The 9,668-nt window shown below is 48.4% G+C and overlaps 1 pseudogene; it reads right to left on the bottom strand.

Annotated features, from left to right (window-relative positions):
• Positions 1-228: 228 nt before the first annotated feature.
• The window catches only part of LOC140651435 (granzyme A-like), a 63,532-nt pseudogene continuing 54,092 nt past the window's right edge, over positions 229-9,668 (bottom strand).

Raw genomic sequence — 9,668 nt, 5'->3', positions numbered from 1 at the left:
CTACAAATGCTGTTGTAGCAGAGTGCTGTGTTCTGGCCCTGTTAAGATCACATCTGTCCTGAAAACAGACATATGTAATTTCATCTATAAGGACATCAAGCTGCTAAAATTCAGCATGGGAATACCTCTTTTAAAAGTATAATGAAGCTATTTTTAAAAGTGTATTTCAAAACTAGATATTGTTACACAAGTACAAAGTAGGAAATCACTTGGTCAAAACCCAATCTATTAGGCTCCCCCTATGGTTTTCCTTATCCACTGCAGGTATTGCTTTGTGAGTCGAGTGTAGACACCAGGGCCATCAACAGTACCACACTTGTTTGGCTTCCTGAAAGCAGTGATGCCTCATCACATTATTGTATCTTAAAGGTCCGCCTGAATCCCCCTGGAAAAAAGGGGGAAAAATTGTCATTCAAATTTGCAAAAGCTAAAAAATGCTCCTCTTACATAAAATTCATGCACCAGTTGCATGGAGGAAATAAAAATGTAGACAGTGCTATTGTGGTTTTCTTGGTTTTTTTTTTCTCTTCTCCTTAGAAGGTCAGGTTTTCATTAGCAAAAAAGAAAAAAAGACTTCAATCTGATCTTTCAGTGTGAGTTATGGGGAATGAATCTAGCAGTGCTAAGGAATAGTTAGTCTTTTTGAATATGAAAAGAAACAGCTGGAAACTTTCCTCTTGAAAGGCAGAAAGTCTCTAGATATTGGTACCTTTTTTGTAACTTTGTTAATTCAATATTTAAATCTTTTAAAATGTGGTAGTTCTTACACAGTTGTGCATTTGACTTGGTGCCCAGTCAAAATGCTTTTTATCAGCAAAACCTGTTTCAAAGCCCTCTGACATCAGAGAAGTTTTTCCATTGAATTTAGCTGCTTGAGAATGGGCTCATAAAACATAAGCTATTTTGTGGAGATTTTTCTATTAAAAATCATTTTATTGAAGAAGAGAATAGCTATCTGCCACGCCTGGATAAAACCACAATATCCAAAATCTGTGAAGGTGAATTTATCAATCAGAAGTTTTGATTTTAAGGCTTAGAAGAATAAGCCTTAGTAAATTCACTCATTTTAAATAAAATTCTTAATTGAACTGAAGATAGGCAGAAATTATAAGTCTGTAGAAGCTAGTACTTTATATTTTATTTTTAATATAATCTATGTGGATATAGCCAGTAAATATACTTACAAATCATGTGTCCTTTCCTCCATTCTTAGCCTCTGTGCATATCATGTTGTCTGTTATAACAGGGTTGTTTTTATAATGATTGTTATCATTGCAGATTTGCCTACTGACGACAGTGATGTTGACCTCCCTCAGGGTATCAGAAAGCTTTCTCGGATGATTGTGAGTTTGACCCCATCCTGCTACTGTACAAGTGGTTCCTGGTTTGAGATCATCATCTGAGGTAGGCAGGGGAATGAGTTGCACAGCTTTATTAAGTCTTGCTTTTTTCTCAAGCGGTAGAAGATATGGAAAATAGTTATTATGGGGCAGAGTCTAACAGAGGCCTCTGCATGTTAACCATTGGATTTTTTCCATTATGGTAATGAGGGATTACTGCAACCTCTGTTTGAGATTCCTCAGTTCTTTGTGACAGGATTTATGTAAACAATGTAAGAACGATGAAAATTAGTATCCTTTGTCTCATGAAAACCCATTCAGCTTCTGCTGAAATATTAGCTCTAAAAAAGACCCTATTCACTTCTCTGGCTCTCAGACCATTGGGAGGACAAAATAACAGTAATCACTGAAGCTGGCAAAATTGAGAATCAGAGAAGTCAGAAATTTTTAATTAGATCTAATTAAATTTTAAATTAGATTGAATTAATCTGCTTTTCAGATAGAACATTAGGGTTTTTAACCAAATTATTTTTATGTGTGAAATATGCTTCTTTCTGTGAACAATCTTTATTATTTCATTGAAAAGCCAGAAATTGAAATATCTTGGTCAAGCTCCAGAATTTTTCTACTTCTAGCATTGGCATGCATTACAGGAATTGTTGATTGCCTTAGTTCCCAGTGCATCCCCAATTCCCCAGTCTGCTGGATTAGCAGACCAGACTATATCACCCCAGAAAAAAGGTCACCAGAAACTCCCTTGGCTCACCTCCCTCACAAGAAGGAAGAAACTGGTACATCATAGGAGATGCATATTCCATAAGTGATGTGTAAGTAAGTCTATACCTGCAGCAGCATAATGTCATTTTCCTTACAATTGGAACAGTAGCATGGGTAGTGAATTTGTTTTGCAATCTCAAAAACCTGTTTTTCTCTTTCTCTTGCTTTCTGTGCTGAGGGTCAAAGAACAACAGGTGCCAGTTGCTACCACAACAGTGCACTGGAGGCAATGTTGCACCAACCGAGACTCTCTGATTCCCATCCATAAGCCGATTCATCGACTGGAGAGCCAAGGAGTGATCAGTAAGACTCGTTCACCTTTTAACAGTCCCATATGGCCAGTGTGAAAGTCTAATGGAGAGTGGAGACTAACAGGAGACTATCGTGGCCTGAATGAAGTCACGCCGCCCCTGAGTGCTGCCGTGCCGGGCATGCTGGAACTTCAATGTGAACTGGAGTCAAAAGCAGACAAATGGTATGCCACAGTTGATATCGCTAATGCGTTCTTCTCAATCCCTTTGGCAGCAGAGTGCAGGCCACAGTTTGCTTTCACTTGGAGGGGCGTCCAGTACACCTGGAATTGATTGCCCCAGGGGTGGAAACACAGCCCTACCATTTGCCATGGACTGATCCAGATGGCACTGGAACAGGGTGAAGCTCCAGAACATCTGCAATATATTGATGACATCATCGTGTTGGGCAATAGAGCAGAAGAAGTTTTTGAGAAAGGGAAGAAAATAGTGCAGATCCTCCTGAAAGCCGGTTTTGCCATAAAACAAAGTAAGGTCAAGGGGCCTGCACGGGAGATCCAGTTTTTAGGAATAAAATGGCAAGATGGACGTCATCAGATCCCAATGGATGTGATCAACAAAATAACAGCCATGTCTCCAGCAACTAGCAAAAAGGAAACACAAGCTTTCTTAGGCATTGTGGGTTTTTGGAGAATGCATATTCCAAATTACAGTCTGATCGTAAGCCCTCTCTACCAAGTGACCCGGAAGAAGAACGATTTCAAATGGGGCCCTGAGCAACGACAAGCCTTTGAACAAATTAAACGGGAGATAGTGCATGCAGTAGCCCTTGGGCCAGTCCGGGCAGGGCAAGATGTAAAAAATGTGCTCTACACCGCAGCCGGGGAGAATGGCCCTACCTGGAGCCTCTGGCAGAAAGCACCAGGGGAGAATCGAGGTCGACCCCTAGGGTTTTGGAGTCGGGGATACAGAGGATCCGAGGCCCGCTATACTCCAACTGAAAAAGAGATATTGGCAGCAAATGAAGGGGTTTGAGCTGCTTCGGAAGTGGTTGGTACTGAAGCACAGCTCCTCCTGGCACCCCGACTACTGGTGCTGGGCTGGATGTTCAAAGGGAGGGTCCCCTCTACACATCATGCAACTGATGCTACGTGGAGTAAGTGGGTTGCACTCATCACACAAGGGGCTTGGATAGGAAACCCTAGTTGCCCAGGAATCTTGGAAGTGATCATGGACTGGCCAGAAGGCAAAGATTTCGGAATATCACCAGAGGAGGAGGTGACACGTGCTGAAGAGGCCCCACTGTACAATCAACTACCAGAAAATGAGAAGCAATATGCCCTGTTCACTGATGGGTCCTGTCGTCTTATGGGAAAGCATCAGAGGTGGAAGGCTGCTGTATGGAGTCCTATACGACAAGTTGCAGAAACTGCTGAAGGAGAAGGGGAATCGAGCCAATTTGCAGAAGTGAAGGCCATCCAGCTCACTTTAGACATTGCTGAACGAGAAAAATGGCCAGTGCTCTATCTCTATACTGATTCATGGATGGTGGCAAATGCCCTGTGGGGGTGGTTACAGCAATGGAAGCAGAGCAACTGGCAGCGCAGAGGCAAACCCATCTGGGATGCAGCATTGTGGCAAGATATTGCTGCCCGGGTAGAGAACCTGGTTGTAAAAGTATGTCACGTAGATGCTCACGTACCCAAGAGTCAGGCCACTGAGGAACATCAAAACAACCAGCAGGTGGATCAGGCTGCTCAGATTGAAGTGGCTCAGGTGGATCTGGACTGGCAGCATAAGGGTGAATTATTTATAGCTCAGTGGGCCCATGACACCTCAGGCCATCAAGGAAGAGATGCAACATATAGATGGGCTCGTGATCGAGAGGTGGACTGGACCATGGACACTACTTCACAGGTTATCCATGAATGTGAAACATGTGCTGCAATCAAGCAAGCCAAGCGGTTAAAGCCTCTGTGGTATGGAGGGCGATGGCTGACATATTAATATGGGGAGGCCTGGCAGATTGATTCTATCACACTCCCACAAACCCGCCAAGGCAAGTGCCATGTGCTTACAATGGTGGAAGCAACCACCGGATGGCTGGAAACATATCCCGTGCCTTATGCCACCGCCCGGAACACTATCCTGGGCCTTGAAAAGCAAGTCCTATGGCGACATGGCACCCCAGAAAGAATTGAGTCAGACAACGGGACTCATTTCTGAAACAACCTCATAGACACCTGGGCCAAAGAGCATGGCATTGAGTGGGTATATCGCATCCCCTGTCATGCACCAGCCTCCGGGGAAATCAAACCATACAATGGACTGTTAAAGACTACACTGAGAGCAATGGGTGGTGGGACATTCAGACATTGGGATACACATTTAGCAAAGGCCACCTGGTTAGTCAACACTAGGGGATCTGTTAGTCGAGCTGGCCCTGCCCAATCAAAACTTTTACGTACTTTAGAAGGGGATAAAGCCCCTGTAGTACGCATAAAAAACATGCTGGGGAAGACAGTCTGGGTTACTCCTGCCTCAGGCAAAGGTAAACCCATTTGTGGGATTGTTTGTGCTCAAGGACCTGGGTGCACTTGGTGAGTGATGCGGGAGGATGGGGAAGTCTGCTGTGTACCTCAAGGGGATTTGATTTTGGGTGAGAATAGCCAATGAACTAAATGGTATGATGTTAATTGCCATATAATACTTTATGTCATCACTTTTATGGTTGCTATATGCCATATCAACGGTATTTCAGTGAGAATCACCCAGATTAATGAAGAATGAACTTTGATGAAAGCAAGCAAAGTGCAGCAGTGATGGAACCAGAAGTGGCTTCAGCATGCAACAATCCAACACCACACACCATCTCTCCTGCCCTGAAGGACTGTTATGACAGATGGAGCCCAAAGTCATGGACATTTTAGAGGGATGGCCCATAGACCAAGGGAATGGTATCTGTGTGTCTATATCAAAAGACAGGAAAATTTCAGGCCATTTCAGCGAAGCCTCCGAGGCGAGGAGCTCTGAGACAGAGGACCACGTCGGGGGACCGTTGCTGGATCGCCTAAACCGCGGCAAAACCGCGCAGGGAAGGGAGGAAAAAAAAAAAAAAGGGCACGGAGAGAGAGGGCTACCACAGCCACGCCCCGGCCCCTGAGCAGGAAGGAGGGAGCTCCTGACGAGGGCCCGGCTCTGACTCAGCGTGGGCGGGGACAAGAGTGACGGCAGCAATTCCCTTCCCGTACAAGAGCAGCCCCCAGGGAGCGCGGCGACCAGGACCGGCAAACAGGGCGTGGCGCGTCGGAAGGCCGTGGCGCGGCAGTTGGCGCGGCAGTTTGCGCAGGCAGGTCGTGTAGGGAAGGCGAAGTCACCCTACTATCTCAGGAGGAACTGTGAAAAGTGAGGTCATTCGGTAGTCCCCATCCTTTCAGAAGAAACTAAGCTATGGTATTCACTCGGCAGAAAGCGATGCCCTCTGTGCTCGCCAGAGTGGATGTGGCTACCCAGACAGAGCTCCCACAAAAACATGCAGCCACCCAGGTCTCAGGCTGCAGGGAGTGCCTGGGCCTCTCACTGTTCACAGATGGCAGCCATGAGGACAGCTGTGTGAGGATGATTTGCTCTGCGTGGTGGCAGAGCTACAGGAGGAGTTAGAAAGGTTAAGGAGCATCAGGGAGGCTGAGAAAGAGATAGACTGGTGGTGCCATGCTCTGCCTCCCCTGAGACAGGAACAGGAGCAGCAGCAGCCACCAGTAAGAACCCACGATCAAGGGGATCCTGTATCCCTGCCCCACTGGGCTGAAGGCAACAGCTCAAAGGAGGAGAGTGAATGGAGGCAAGTCCATGCTCGTGGTGGCAGGCGAAGGCCCTCCCTGCCCACCTCGCCTCCCCAGGTGCCTCTGTACAAGAGGTATGAGGCCCTGGAGGTGGAAGGCCAGGCAATGGAGGATGGGGATGACAGTCTATCTATACCAGAGGTGTCGCCCAGGTCAGAAGAACGTACCTCTTGTATTAACACCGCCTCCACAAGGAAGAGAAGACGGGTTATAGTTGTGGGTGACTCCCTTCTGAGAGGAACCGAGGGTCCAATATGCCGGATGGACTCTCCTCTTAGGGAAGTCTGCTGCCTCCCTGGGGCCCGGGTGAAGGATATCACTAGGATACTCCCTAGCCTGGTATGGCCCTCGGACTATTACCCTCTACTGCTCTTCCATGTGGGGGGCGATGAAGCTGCAACGCAAAGTCCTAGGGCAATCAAAAGAGACTTCAGGGCCTTGGGACGGCTAGTAAGGGACTCTGGAGCACAGGTTATTTTCTCCTCTCTCCTTCCAGTTGTGGGCAGTGACACTAGAAGGAACAGAGGCACCCAATCTATCAACTCATGGCTCCATGGCTGGTGTCATCGCCACGGTTTTGGTTTTTTTGATAACGGGATGGCCTACACAGCACCAGGTTTGCTGGCGTCTGATGGGATTCATCTTTCTCAAAGGGGAAAGAGAATCTTTGCTCAGGAGCTTGCAGGGCTCATCGACAGAGCTTTAAACTAGACTCGAAGGGGGAGGGGGTTAATATCAGGCTTGCCCGAGAGAAGCTGAGGGACGACGTGCCACGGTTAGAGGGAGCGGGTGCCAGTGAGGGCACTCAGCCTGTGTCTCTGAGATGTGTGGGGTACACTGGGGCACAGTTGAAGTTGTACAGAGTTGAGCTAGGGGATACTGAGGCAATAGGAGCCAAGAGGGAAACACCAGTGAAACCCCTCAAAGCACACAAGGGGTGTTCTTCTATGAAGGAGACACAGATGACAGCCCAGCTGAAGTGCCTCTACACCAATGCGCGCAGCATGGGCAACAAGCAGGAGGAGTTGGAAGCCATTGTACATCAGGAAAACTATGATATGGTTGCCATCACGGAAAGATGGTGGGATGACTCGCACAACTGGAGTGTGGCGATGGATGGCTATAAACTCTTCAGGAGGGATAGGCGAGGCAGGAGAGGTGGTGGGGTAGCCCTGTATGTTAGGGAGTGTCTGGATAGTTTAGAGCTTAATGATGGTGACGATAGGGTGGAGTGTCTATGGGTAAGAATCAGGGGGAAGGCCAACAAGGCAGATATTGTGGTGGGAGTCTGTTACAGACCACCCAACCAGGATGAGGAGACAGACGAACTATTCTATAAGCAGCTGGGAGAAGTCTCACAATCGCTAGCCGTTGTTCTTGTGGGGGACTTCAACCTACTGGATGTCTGCTGGAAATACAATACAGCAGAGAGGAAACAGTCTAGGAGGTTCCTGGAGTGTGTGGCAGATAACTTCCTGACACAGCTGGTGAGTGAGCCAACTAGGGAAGGGGCCCCGCTGGACCTCTTGTTCACGAACAGAGAAGGACTTGTGAGCAATGTGATGGTTGGAGGCCATCTTGGGCAGAGTGATCACGAAATGATAGAGTTTTTGATACTTGGAGAAGCGAGGAGTGGGGTCAACAAAACTGCCACCTTAGACTTCCAGAGGGCAGACTTTGGCCTGTTTAGGAGCCTGGTCGACAGAGTCCCCTGGGAGGCAGCCCTAAAGGGCAAAGGAGTCCAGGAAGGCTGGACATTCTTTAAGGAGGAAGTCCTAAAGGCACAAGAGCAGGCTGTCCCCAGGTGTCGAAAGACGAGCTGGAGGGGAAGAAGACCGGTCTGGCTGCATAGAGAGCTCTGGCTCGACCTCAGGAAAAAGAGGAGAGTCTATGACCTCTGGAAGAAAGGGCAGGCAACTCAGGAGGACTACAAAGGTGTAGCAAGGCTGTGCAGGGAGAAAATTAGAAGGGCCAAAGCTGAGCTAGAGCTCAATCTGGCTGCTGCTGTAAAAGACAACAAAAAATACTTCAAATACATTAGCAGCCAAAGGAGAGCTAAGGAGAATCTCCAGCCCCTAGTAGATGGGGGAGGGAACACAGTGACAAAGGATGAGGAAAAGGCTGAGGTACTTAATGCCTTCTTCGCCTCAGTCTTTAATAGTAGGGCCTATTGTTCTCTGGGTACCCAGCCCCCTGAGTTGGAAGATAGGGACGGGGACCAGAATGGAGCCCCCATAATCCAGGGGGAAATGGTTAGTGATCTGCTACACCACTTAGACACTCACAAGTCTATGGGGCCTGATGAGATCCACCCGAGAGTACTGAAGGAACTGGCAGAAGTGCTCACCAAGCCCCTTTCCATCATTTACCAGCAGTCCTGGCTAACTGGGGAGGTCCCAGTTGACTGGAGATTAGCAAATGTGACACCCATCTACAAGAAGGGCCGGAAGGAGGACCCGGGGAACTACAGGCCTGTCAGCCTGACCTCAGTGCTGGGGAAGCTGATGGAGCAGATCATCCTGAGTGCCATCACACGGCATGTAGAGGATAACCAAGGGATCAAGCCCAGCCAGCATGGGTTCAGGAAAGGCAGGTCCTGCTTGACCAACCTGATCTCCTTCTATGACAAGGTGACCCGCCTAGTGGATGAAGGAAAGGCTGTGGATGTTGTCTATCTAGACTTTAGTAAAGCCTTTGACAGTGTTTCCCACAGCATTCTCCTGGAGAAGCTGGCTGCTCATGGCGTGGACAGGTGTACTCTTCGCTGGGTAAAGAACTGGCTGGCTGGCTGGGCCCAAAGAGTGGTGGTGAATGGAGTTTACTCTAGTTGGCGGCCGGTCACAAGTGGTGTTCCCCAGGGCTCTGTGTTGGGGCCAGTCCTGTTTAATATCTTTATCAATTATCTGGATGAGGGTATCAAGTGCACCCTCAGTACGTTTGCAGACGACACCAAGTTGTGTGGGAGTGTTGATCTGCTTGAGGGTAGGAAGGCTCTACTGAGGGACCTGGACAGGCTGGATCGATGGGCCGAGGCCAATTGTATGGGGTTCAACAAGGCTAAGTGCTGGGTCCTGCACTTGGGCCACAGCAACCCCATGCAACGCTACAGGCTTGGGGAAGAGTGGCTGGAAAGCTGTCTGGCGGAAAAGGACCTGGGGGTGTTGGTTGACAGCCGCCTGAATATGAGCCAGCAGTGTGCCCAGGAGGCCAAGAAAGCCAATGGCATCCTGGCTTGTATCAAAAATAGCATGGCCAGCAGGACTAGGGAAGTGATCGTGCCCCTGTACTCGGCCCTGGTGAGGCCGCACCTCGAATACTGTGTTTGGTTTTGGGCCCCTCACTACAAGAGGGACATTGAGGTGCTGGAGCGTGTCCAGAGAAGGGCAACGAAGCTGGTGAAGGGTCTAGAGCAGAAGTCTTATGAGGAGCGGCTGAGGGAACTGGGGTTGTTTAGCCTG

The sequence above is a fragment of the Ciconia boyciana genome, chromosome 4, assembly GCF_034638445.1.
Source record: "Ciconia boyciana chromosome 4, ASM3463844v1, whole genome shotgun sequence".
Taxonomy (NCBI): Eukaryota; Metazoa; Chordata; class Aves; order Ciconiiformes; family Ciconiidae; genus Ciconia; species Ciconia boyciana.
This window is presented reverse-complemented; position numbering and strand designations above follow the sequence as displayed.